Source organism: Adiantum capillus-veneris, chromosome 25, assembly GCF_014529385.1.
Source record: "Adiantum capillus-veneris isolate H3 chromosome 25, ASM1452938v2, whole genome shotgun sequence".
Classification (NCBI taxonomy): domain Eukaryota; kingdom Viridiplantae; phylum Streptophyta; class Polypodiopsida; order Polypodiales; family Pteridaceae; genus Adiantum; species Adiantum capillus-veneris.
The window spans coordinates 9901770-9914400 of NC_140955.1; the positions used below are offsets into that span (position 1 = coordinate 9901770).

Sequence of the window (12631 nt, forward strand, 5' to 3'; positions counted from 1 at the left end):
GAGTCCTAATATGATATAATAATTAATTTGCTTAATATCCCTAAGCTTAATCACAATAATCAGCAGAGAATATTTAATTAAGAGAGGATTTTTGAGTATACGTAAGATTAATCTTTAATTTATTAAGAAAATAGGTTAACCTAGCTTTGCTAATTATGAAGGATTAAGTTAATTACCGTTTAATTAACCAACTAGAGTTTGATCTCTAGTGATTTTTGCATAGCGGTCTCTCTAGATGAGAGAGAGTGTGTCAAGGCTCCGAGTCTGTGCGAAATTGTGAAGCAAGGGGTCCTATTTATTGTTTTCTGGCACTCATAAGCTCTAACAGGCTGGAAAAAGCAGTTGCTTGCAGCTCAAGCAGCCCTACAGCTCCAGATGGCGCCCCATGCTGCTAAATGAGTCCCTGGAAGGTTAATGATGACCCTCCATTACCTGCCAGCTTTTAAAATATCATTTCTGCTATATTTTGACATATTTTTGCTTAATTGGTAAATATCTTGTAAATATCTGGGAGGCCTTTAATAAAGTCTATGCTTAAATGATTACTGCAACCCTTCAATTTTTTTTAATAATTTAATTTGCATTGAATCTTACGGAAGGACTAGCGGGGTCAGTTTTTGTCTGAATTTAAATCTGAAAATTTCTAGCCCGGGGTTTGCTATGCTGAAGATTCCAAAAATACCAATATTTTCCACGGTTGAAAAATTCCACATTGCTTTTTCAATAATCATATTAGCTTGATTAAGCTTTATACAATCTTTAAGGTTTTAGAAACTGGAAACCTTACACAGCAGCATGATAGATTCCTTCGTGAGTGCCTCTTCTCATTCTCTTCTCGTTATATTTGGTCGGATGGTTGTGATGCTCAATTCAAAAGTGCATGTCAATTCTTTTGGTTGTACAGATGGCACTATAGTAGTGGCATACCTTGCATTTGGAGCTTCTTTGAGTCAGGGCATGGAAAGGGAGAGCACGACGGTGCAGGCGCTTGTTTAAGTGCACTCTTTGGTGATATCAGCTTCGACGCGACAGTGACCAATTTACAGATGCTAGACAGGTTGTGGAGTGGTGCTCACAGCACATGGCACATGACTCATCTTCAAGCAGTGGATGCTTAGTGAGGAGGTTCTTTTGGTGTGTGGATAACTAGGATATTGATCCCACTAGCTGGGATTGTGACAAAGTAGCAGGTACACTATTGTGTCACAATCCCAATAGCAGGTACGCTCCAGTTGCACAACATTCAGAGCACCACAGCTAGGGATCCCACTATGTTTACTAGGCACCACTCATGCTTTTGCAATGCTTGCGTACATGGTGAGTGGGAAGATTGCACCATGACAGAGTGGGCTGATAGGTGGATACTGCAACCTCTTTCACCATCACAGGGTATGACCACATCGAGTAGCTCCATTGGTAGCCAGGCCACACAGTTCTCAGATGATGCTGATACTCTCACATATAACTTGGCTGAGGGAGATGATTTTGCAGTTATTGCTGAAGAGGGAAATGCAGAGGGAGTTGACTATTATATTCTTAGGCACACCAAGGCAAAGTCTGTGCTTCAAGAATCCATTGTGGATGATTATGATGAGGCATATGATGCTCACAGTATTGTTGTTTCAGAGCACTATTTTTAGCAGATCCATGGAGGTGGGCACTACATCCATTTTGTACAGTATGAGTGGTCGAAGGTGGCCATACACTACTCCCATCTTGTCCTTGTTGTGAAGCTAAGGCTAGAGAGGATTTTCTGTAAGAAGAAAGGGAGCACCCTTCGTTGGCGTTCGGGTTCGGATGAGCACAAGAGCATCATGGAGACAGTCCGTAGAGCAGAGCAAGAGTTGCAGACCTTGTAGATGATATTAAAGTTGCTTCTGTAGATGATATTGGAGTTGCTTCTGTAGATGATAGTTGTGATGTGAGTGCTAGAGATGACCCCTACATTCGTGTTATTTACCATTCCACCTTTTTGGCCCTTTCAATCATTTCTATTCTTGTACACTCTACTTCATTGATATTCTATATTATGGATGGTGTACTTTCCCTTTTTCATTTGATGTTCATTTTTGAAATTACCATTCATAAATTGTTATTTTGGTTTACAATTGAACTAATTTTATTAAAGATTCACAGTCTCACGCATCCGTCTTACCATAGACCGTCGAGATGGATTGCAATACCCATGAAACTTTACAGGGGTGGATAGTTAGGTGCTTTCCATGCCTCTACAAAGTTTCATGAACATCCGCAATCTGTCTCGCCGGTCTAGGGTGGCACAATCTCCAAATTTTTTGGGTGGAGGGCATGCACAACGGGGACCGGTACCGTAGTAAGGTTGGAGCTTCAGGTATTGGAATGTGCTATTTGAAATCCCACACCTCCTTGTACATACGATTTCACTATGATCGTTGTATGTGCAAGCTTGGAGTGTGGACTCCCCAACAGAGTGTAGACGGTGCTATTGCAAGCTTTGACATTGCAGTGAAGATGTCCAACGATGCTTTGGAGGCAGTCCAAATGAACAAGCATTGGACTCTCAGTAAACATTTGGTTATTATGGGTTTTGAGGCCCTTCAACAAGCACAATTTCTTTTACAAAGTCACAAGGTGAGAATCCTTCCATCACATTTTCAATACATCATGGTTTGTCGATCATTGGATGATTATTGTAATGAATGTCGGCAGATTGGAAAGAGAATGGAAGACAAATTGAAGGTCGAGGAGGACTAGGGGATGGATGGAACTATGCTATCGATCTTATAACTTTGTAACTCTTGCAATTTTGAAAATGATTCCCGATGTAACCAACATGATTTGCTTCGGCAAATCATGTCTTTGAATATAATTTTTCGCATTGAGATGAGAAATCATTTTTTGGTGAAAGTGCCTTTTTTTATAAATGTCTTTAAAAAAGGGACCATTATAAAAGGGGGGCCGCATAACTCATTCACTATTTTAACTTTTGCAACTCTTGAGCTCCTCCACTCTCTATTTACATCCCAAGCTAGACATGGATGCTTCCACAGCCTCTGCATCTGCACCCACATCCACCCTTTTGTTACGCTTCCTCCTCTTCCTCGAGGACACCAAATACAAAGGGAAGTTGGACCTCCACACCTTTTTTACTCATCTCCGTGACCTTGACGTCACAATTTCCCTTCACATGGATGAATTTGCCGAGATTTTTGCGTTCATGGAGGAGCACATCATAAAATATTTTGTATCTATCTCCCCACCTGCAAGGATCTGGGTGCCTTGCAATCTTTTACGCTATATACACAAAGGTGATCGCCCATTCTCCAAGCGGTTGCAATGATTCCAAGAAATTTCCACCGACGCATGCCATTTCTTGGATGAGCAAGCCCTAGGGGTGTCAGCACTCAAGAAGCGCAAGTTGGGGGTGGAGTACCTTTCTCGGCTTGCAACATCTATCTTCTTGGTGACTGAGGAACCTGATTTGGAGGAGCTCCGCTTACCACACCTTCAGGTTGGGTCCTTTATCAAGGACATCAAGGAGCAGGAGGTTATCCCCATGAACCTTGCAGCCAGCAGAAGGAAAGACACTCGGGCTCGAGTGCCCTAGGGGGCTCGAGGAAGTGGTTGAAAAATCCATAGTTGTGGGGTTGGCCCTAGTGACACTCCAGTGCCACTACCATTGACGGATGTGGCTATCCCAGAGGTAGAAATCAGTCGCTTCTCCTCAGTGGTAGTGGATGGGGAAGAGTATGTGTTTATGCATGATCTGGAGAAAGTATTTGGCCTGCGCATGGATGAATGCTTGAGCATGCTATGCAACAGCACCAAATGTCCCTTAGACAATACGCCAAATGCCCTAGAAAGCAAGCTCTTGCCAGTTGGGGACTCTGTTGTTGACACTATTGCAGTTGTATATGCAGAGGTCCTGACAGCAGAGCAGTTGCACGTGGTTGAGGAAGAATTCCAAGCCACGCAAGCCAAGGTTGAGGCCGCTAGGATGCCTATGCCATTATGCAACCTCTCATCTGATGATCCAAAGCTCGTAGATGCGGTGCATGGGAGCATTGACTTGGATGCGAAGGGCAACAGGGAGGAGGACGACAAGGAGCAGGAGGAAACTGTATCCTAATTTTCATGTTACTATTTTATCCTTCATTGTCTTTTTTCTCAACCTTCATCGGTTTATGACAGAACATCGTGGAGCCTTATGATTTTGCTGCAAGGACGGGTGGCAAGCGGACGGGCTTTGGACCTCAAGCTTCCCTTGCGCATTACCTAGGACAACTCTTCTCTGGCGATGTGGCCATTATCCATAATGAATTTACTCCCCAAGCCCATTTAATGACTTGGTCGTTGAAAGCTTTGAGCAAGTTTTTGTGTTTGAGCACCATTGCTCAAACTGCGCATCTTTTGTTCCTAGTGCGTAGATCCCTTGTATGCACAGTGTTTGGCACTGGCTTCGGTGGAAAAGTGCTTGCCCAAATAGGGATACATGCTTCCATTGGCTCAACTGACCCAAACGCCATATTGCAGTCCCTCTTGACTGGGGAGTTGCCTTACATGCAAGATAGGTGTCAGGAAATGGTCAAGAAAATTATGAACTCCTCAAATACATGATGTAAAATCACCGTTTTGGAAGTAATAAAAAATATTTGGAATTGTATCTTTTCTTGCAAATTCTTCTAAATGTGATTTGTCAATCTTGAAAATTGTTGTAATTGGTGATATGTTTCAATAAGCTGTCTTTTTTGCTTGAAGTAACAACACAACGGAAGTTGGATGCACATGATACTGGGCAAAGTATAAAACACATTTGAGTGAGAAGTGGTTTCTCTAAAGTAATGATGCAAAACCAATTCTTTTTAGTTAATTTATGTATTTTAAGTATCCTATGGGGTAGAAAAGCCTACCAGGTGCCAAAAAAGGGGTGGCCACAAGGGCGTGCAAATGGCCCATCCACCAGTTTTGGATGGCCCATTTGCGCGCCCTTGTGGCTACCCTTTTTTTGGCACCTGGTAGGCTTATCTACCCCCTACGATACTTAAAAAAACACAAATTTACTGAAAGCAATTGGTTTTGCATCATTAATTTAGATGGAGCCTTGTGGCCACCCTTTTTATGGCAATTTCAGCATATGTTAACACTCAAGGAAACTAGAAAAGGTGAAATCAACTCTGAATTTTAGTTTTCCAGCACACTATCACCTGCTTTAGCTCTACCTAGTACACCCCTGCACCAAAAAGCCCAATTATATTGGACATTTGAAAATTCCAAATTAATGTTGCATGGACACTTGGTTTCACAATATGTTAATTTTTTTGATATCCTATGGGGAATTCAAAGCTTGAAATGGCCAAAGAAAGGGTGGCCACAAGGCTCCATCTAAAATAATGATGCAAAACCGATTGCTTTTAGTAAATTTGTGCTTTTTAAGTATCCTGGGGGGTAGAGAAGCCTATCAGGTGCCAAAACAAGGGTGGCCACAAGTGCGCGCAAATGGGCCATCCAAAACTGGTGGATGGGCCATTTGCACGCCCTTGTGGCCACCCTTTTTTTTTGCACCTGGTAGACATCTTTACCCCCTATGATACTTAAAATACATAAATTAACTGAAAGCAATTCATTAACTGCACCAAAAGGCCCAATTACATTTGGGCATTTGAAAAACCTATTTTATTGTTGCATAGACACCTAGTTTCACAATATGTTAACTTTTTTTATATCTTATGGGTAAACAGAACTTGAAATTGCAAAGTCGTCTCATTACAAAGATAATAGACACAGTAAACACAATTGTTGATCATATCGTCATTGGAAAGTCAAAACATTAGAAAGATAAGGGTGTGCAATACAAAAAGAGGGGTAACTTTGGCTAATGCTCAAAGTCTCGTCGAAATCGATGCAAGCTGTATATCTTTTGGTTGTATTGTCACTCGCTTTGCATGAATGGCACATAGGTTGGTATCTTCCAACACCGAAATGATGTGGGCCTCTGTAGCTTCTTGAATAGCCTCTAGCGATATTGCTTGCATTCTATACTTATTTCCATAGCTTTGAAGCACTTCCTTCACTGTGCGAGCAAAGGAGTCACGTTGAATCAAAAGCTCTGTAGTCTTCTGGTACTGGCGAATTTCTGCGAATGCCGTTGCTTTGGTGTCGCTCCGGTTGTCTTGGGGGCACTTGCACATTTGTTGGCTGGCGGCGTTTATGCTTCTTGAAAAACTTAGACTTGCACCTGTTTACATGCTTAGGGACTAGATCTGCAGCCTCTTCTGATTCATCCTCTTCCCTTGCCTGCCGATCTTGTGGTGTCGGGAGAGCTCCCTGGTCTCAAGGCAGTGTCTTCCCCCCAACAGACACCCGGTGTGTGCACGGTATTTTAGCTCGCAGCCATGGTGGCTCACTCTCTGATTCAGTGTCTGTATGGACCACCCGAGTCCTGGATGGTCCTGCTTGTGATTGGTGGCGCGACGGCTCCTCCCTATCGGACTCTGTTGTTTGCTGCCCCTCTTCTTCTCTCTAGCGCTAGGCACGTTGCTTCATTCTTTTTCTAGGTGTTATATCTTGAGGATGTGGAGATTCAACAGCCCTTGATGACTCTGGTGCCCTACTACCATGCCCACTTCCAGAAGAGTTCTTGGAACAGCCAGGTGTTCATGGCCGTTTTCTTGTGCCTTTAAGCCATGCCGGCTTCTCACATCCTTGGAGGGTGTTTTTGTTGGCATGCGGATGCTCTTTCGTGGTTTTTTTAGTGCGCGCCATTTTGTATGGTAAGAGCTCACTTGTTCTTAAGAAATGAGCGTTTTATGAGAGCATGCAATATTTATAAGGGCCCATTTAAAAAGGGCACTGTTCACACTAGTTTGAAAAAAAAACTATTATTTTTTAAATAAACATGTCGCTAAGAGTTGGACCCTGTGTTCACGTGTAGTGACTCGCACAGTATCCACTTTGATCCTTGTCGCACTCTGCATCGCCGCCATGCAGCATGCTTGGCGGGACCTTGCGACATTTGCCACTTGTTGCTATGCTCTTGACGACTCCATTTCCGCACTTGAATAGCAATCTTGGATTGTCGTGCACGCTAAATTGTGAGCTTACGAGAAAATGTTGTGCGAAAAAACCAGTTGAACATCTCCTCGAAATAATTGGATTGCACCATTCCACCACCATGTCGAGTATTTTTGAAGTACACTCCCCTTGCTCGATAATGGGACTTCTCCATCCCTTGAGTGCTAAAAATTTCAAGCGATCCATACTTGTGCATAAAAAATGCACCATGCACAAACAAGATATGTTGTTCACATGAGTAAACGATTCAGATTATTTAATAAAAACAATCCCTTGTAATAAATACACCACGTAACATGGCTTACCATGTAATGTGTGATGTTATTTTCACCCCAAGAAAGGGTGAAGACCTTGGTAATATCCGCCAAGGCTTCTTGAAATGATTGGCGGTGTTCTTCTATTGTGTTGTTAAGGCCCATAATTTTATCAAAAAGTGCCCAAACTTGCTTGCGCTTGTTTGCAAGCTCGCCATTTGAATCATTGTTAGTAGTAGCTTTGCATAACTCCTTCCAAAGCTCTTGAGCATCATAACTCCTGTTGGTTGGAGCTGTTTTGAGCATCATATCAAATTGGCTTTCCTTGGGAAACTTTCTTCAAAAAGTGTCTAGCTTTTTGTCCACTCATTGACACTTGTTAAGCAATTTCATGGGCCTCCCCTGTGTTCTTTGCAGCAATGATAGACACATTTCCACCGTGACATCCAATAGAATTCAAGAGTATCTCCACTCTTTCGACCGCTTCCTGGGACTTTTCCGATGGTTTCATTGTGAAAGCATAGTCAATGTGGAGCTTCAATAGCCTATCAAAAATGCGCATGAATGCGTGTAATGTACAAAAATGTACATTCGATGGAGGAACTGGAAAGATTGGATTCCAAGCATGGTCCTTTTGATCATGGTCTGGGGCATTGAGAATGGGGCACCTCAGAATAGACGCTTCTCATTCTCTACCTTCATCTCCGACATCACGACAATCTAACCCTTGTTCTCCATGCCCTTGCCATGGAAGCATGGAACTGACCTTTGTAGTGCTCTTATGTGATTTTTTTCCATTAGGTTGGTACCCTCGAGTGCAAAATGGACAAGGCATGAGAGAAGAAGCCCCTTGTTTGCAGCCAAGCAAACACTTTATGGTCTTCAAATCCCCACCTAAGTGCCACTCCACATCATAACTACCAAAACCCTCAATCTCCAACTTTTGACTTGCAATTTGGGAGTGTATTACTTCTGTGATCCATGGAGTTCTCTCAAAAATCCATGAAAGTACTCCATTGGTCTCTTTGGGCACCTCAATAGCACCCAACCACCAAATGTCTTTCTCTGATTGCACGCTAAAAGATGGGGTGGAAGATGGCTCGGCTGAATCCCTTCGCTTGGTTTGCAGAAGGGCCTCGTTCATTAGAGTGACACTTAGTCTCTCTAACCTTCGGCCTTTCACTATTTGACACTCATCTAGTTTCAACAAAAACGCAACCTTTGTGCCAAGTACTACAAAATAAATAGTGCCAAGACCTTAAACTTTAGAGTCTATGATAAGAACAATACCAAAGAAAAAACTAAAGTGTGTCACCTTCTTCAGGTAACTTGTAAAATCTAAGCATGGCTTGTTGAAGCCTTCTAAGATCCACAAAAATATTTTTCCAAATTGTGTAAGAAAAGCCCTTCTCCGAAGGTCTTATGGATTGTTTCTTACCTTTTCCCCTTGTCTTTGTTGCACACGAAGCATAAAGGAAAGTTGGAATTGTGTCCTCAATGTGTAGGTATGTCCCAATGCGGGAGAAAACATCTTCGTTTGTGGACTTCTTTGCGAGTTTAAACTTTTGAGAAACGGGAAATAGGTTTTCCACAATGCCATGCTCTTTGAGGGCATCCTTTAGGAGTTTGAAAATAGCCTGATAGGCTTTGGTGCTGATTCTAGCCTCATCACAAGATTGTTGCACGTCATCATCACTAACCACATTTCTCAATTTACACATAAGGTCCTTGGTGACTGCATCCTTAATGTGCTTACCTTCAGGTGATTGTAAGATAGAAATCACATCTTGGGTATTGAGACAACTTGTGAGAAGGTTGACTCGATCATCTTGGCTTGTTCCACTGCATGCCTCTTGGATAAAGTTTCTAGCAACAAATAGAAATAAATATTAGAAAATAGTGTGAAGTAAGAATGCATCATGCAAGTAAAGACCAAATCACCTTGTGGCTGTAACTCGTTGTTTGTGTGCTCCTCCCAAATGTGCAAGAGTTTCAATGGATGAATACGTGCATTTGTGTTCCCTTGCACCAAGGGGTGTTTCTTTCAAGTATGTGATGGTGTTGGCAAGCTTCTTAATGTGGGACTCCTTTTCTTGCATCTGTTGTTCAAGAGTTTTAACCACCCTCTCCGAAGAGGCAACACCCTCTTGTAATGCCGTCGTCTTGAGGTGAAGAGCTTGACATTCGTGCATCCATATATGCAAAGAAGCACCTGCACCCATACACAATCACTTGCAATAGCCTAACAAGCCTGCTTCTCCCCTCCCAAAAAATTGAAGAAATGTCGAAAGTCTATTAAATGATGGATGGAAGCGTCTTATAGGATAGTAAGGGTACAAATGGCCATCCACCCAAATGTCAACATTGGTCTCACAAGTGGTGTGACGTTCCTGTGATGACCTTTGATCACCCTCACTAGCGGTCTTCGGTGCAAACGCTGTGGGTAAGCGAATACGTATGCTTTTGGTGTACGGAGTACGTGGTGGTGGAAGCAAACCATTTGTGATATCTGTGAGCACCATGGAAGCTGTTGCGTGAGGAAGAAAATGATGAAAAGATAGAGGGGGAGGGGTAGGGAGATTAAGGGAGATGGGAGGAGAGAAGGAGGGAGGGGGGGAAGGGAGAGATTGGGGAGGAGGAGGAAGGTAGGGGCAGGGAGGGAGAGGAGAGGGAGAGAGGAGGGAGGAAGAGGAGAGAACAAAGTGTTTTTTACTTTTTGGGGGAAAAGATTTTTGAAAAAATGGACTTTCTAAGCTTGTGGGTTAAAAAATGGGTCAAAAAATGATTTTTGGATATGTATATATGTTGGGAGGGAGTTTTAAGTAAAAAAATATGTAAAAATGATTTTTTTTTAAAAAAAAATTAAATTTTGACTCTTAGTGACCTATGTTTTGGCAGATGTGGTTACACCCCTATGCTTCCTTCACTTTAAAAAAAGCTAGAGAGAGAAAGTAACCCCTTAGGTCCACATCTTGCATTTGTTTTAAAAAAAGGCTAGAAAAGCCTACTCAAAACTACCTTCTTCAATGCCCTTGTCCCCTTAACCCCACACAAAATTAGCCTTAATTCCTAAAAATTAGGATTCCTTACAAGGCCCATGCAAGGTTCATATTTCTCCTAATGGGTGCAAGTCAAGCATCACTTGCGAGACAAACAATGAAGCTGGATGATACAAAAAAAGGAGACCAATGTTTTTTTTTTTGGCTAAATATCGCTAATTTGGCTAAAAGCACAATTTGAACCTAGGGTTTTGGCTATAACTAAGAGTAAAATTTTATATATTATCGCCAAAAATATGAGCATTAGGTAAGATGAATAAACTTTTATAGCCAATTTGTAATGTTTTATCTAGAGACCATATTGTAAATTAGAAACAATATGCTAAGATTTAGAAAATTACCTCTTATCAATAAAAATCATACCACAACGTATTAATCATTTTGACTCAAATAGTGTTTGAGAAGCTATTTTTTTTTCTAATTCTATTATAAGCCTTTAAAAAAATTTGATAATTTTTTCCAAAACTTATAGTTTATCGCCAAACAGTTGAGCAAAAATCTTAGGGTCTGCCCAAAAAAAAATACACTGAAGGAGACCTTCACAATCTTGACATCGATGAGCAACAAAGCAATGGAGAGGATGTTGATGGAAATGAAGACAACGCTATTGTAGACAACACTGATGATAGCGAAGTTCAAGAAGCTATAAGTTTTGACCATCAAGGGGGGGGAGACAATGTTGGAGAAACGAGTCTAGTTGTGGATGTTGAGTGTGAAAAAGAAAATGTTGAAGATAATGAGGATCATGATGCAGACAATGAGGATGCACAAGAGGATGATAGAGCCCCTCAAAACATTATAGCTAACAAAAAAAGGTGTGAATGCTTCTTAGAGTATTTTTGATACTAGGTTTAATGATGCATGCCATTATCATGTACCAATAGACTCCTAAAGTGTAAAAAGGCAGGATAGTGTATTCAAACTGATTAATTGTGATACTTTAGGTCCTTTAAACACTATTTTCTTGATACTATCTTGAGTCTTTCTCTAGAGGTATATCATTTTGATTAGATTTAATTGTTGTTGATTGAGTGGTATCTATGCACATCTACCATTAAAGAATCATGGGGGGATCAAACTTGATTTTGAACCATCACAAAGCACATGTTTTTTATTTAAAGTGCCAACTCACATATCATAGCTAACATATAGATGTGTATTAAGAGTAAGAAATTTTGGTTTTGGTGAGATAATAACAGCATTACCAAACACTAATGAGGCTCAAACTTAAGTTCAAGCCTAACAAGGAGAGCTAGTGAAAGCACTACTCTATGAATTTCAATCACAAAAAGTCCTAACTGGGTTGTTTTAAGTGAGACTTAAAATTCCATATCCTAGTGTAGCACTTCCATATGTTATGTGACAAGGCATTGAAATTTAGTTTGTACGCTCAAACTTAAGTTTGAGCCTTGCTTCCACATGTTAGTGTAGCAGTACCATGTGAGGCCAAGCTCATGAGCACTACCATGCTAGGCCAACCTCAAGATCATTGTAGCAATAGAATCTTCCAAATAACAATACTTACGAATTATGAAGTAAAAGGGATCATACCTTGAAAAATTCATAGTTAAGAGGTTTTTTAAATAGGCCCTGGATGTGCACAATATAATAATTTTATACATAGTGAATGCGTTGAGACTAGAAAGGGCTTGAGAGTTAAGCCTTACACTTGAAACATAAGCCTAAGGTTAAAACTTAAGCCTTAGGCATAAAATTAAGTTTGAGTCTCACCTCCAAATGTGAAATAGGTAGCATGCTACGTGAGCATCACATTATCGTGTGTATGAGTTTCAACGACAAAAGTCCTTGTCATAGAATCCTACCGCAGGTGTTCCAAGTGAAGCTCAAAATTTCATATCCTATTGTAGCAATTACATATGTTAAGAAAGAGTAGTAATCTCTAGCAAGAAATTGAAATTTACTTTGTAGGATCAAACTTAAGTTCGAGCCTTGCCTTCATATTTTAGAGTGTAGCGCCACCATGTGAGTCCAATCTCATGAGCATTGTAGCAAAATAATGTTACAAATAACAGTACTTATAGATCATGAAGAAAAATGGATTATACCTTGAAAAATTCATAGATAAGGGGTTTTATAAATAGGTATTGAGCGCATATAATAGTGAATGATAAATACTAAAAGGGCCTTGGGGCTTACATTTTAAACTTGAAACATAAGCCTAAACTTTGAGACTTAAGTTTTAGGCTTGAAACAAAAGCCTAAACTTTGAGACTTAAGCCTTAGGCTGGAGCTTAAGATTGAGCCTCA

At 41.0% G+C, this 12631-nt stretch overlaps 1 pseudogene; it reads left to right on the forward strand.

The window, feature by feature from the left end:
* The first annotated feature begins 1081 nt into the window (after positions 1–1081).
* On the forward strand, positions 1082–1859 carry LOC147424406 (uncharacterized; annotated as a pseudogene).
* The last annotated feature ends 10772 nt before the right edge of the window (positions 1860–12631 follow it).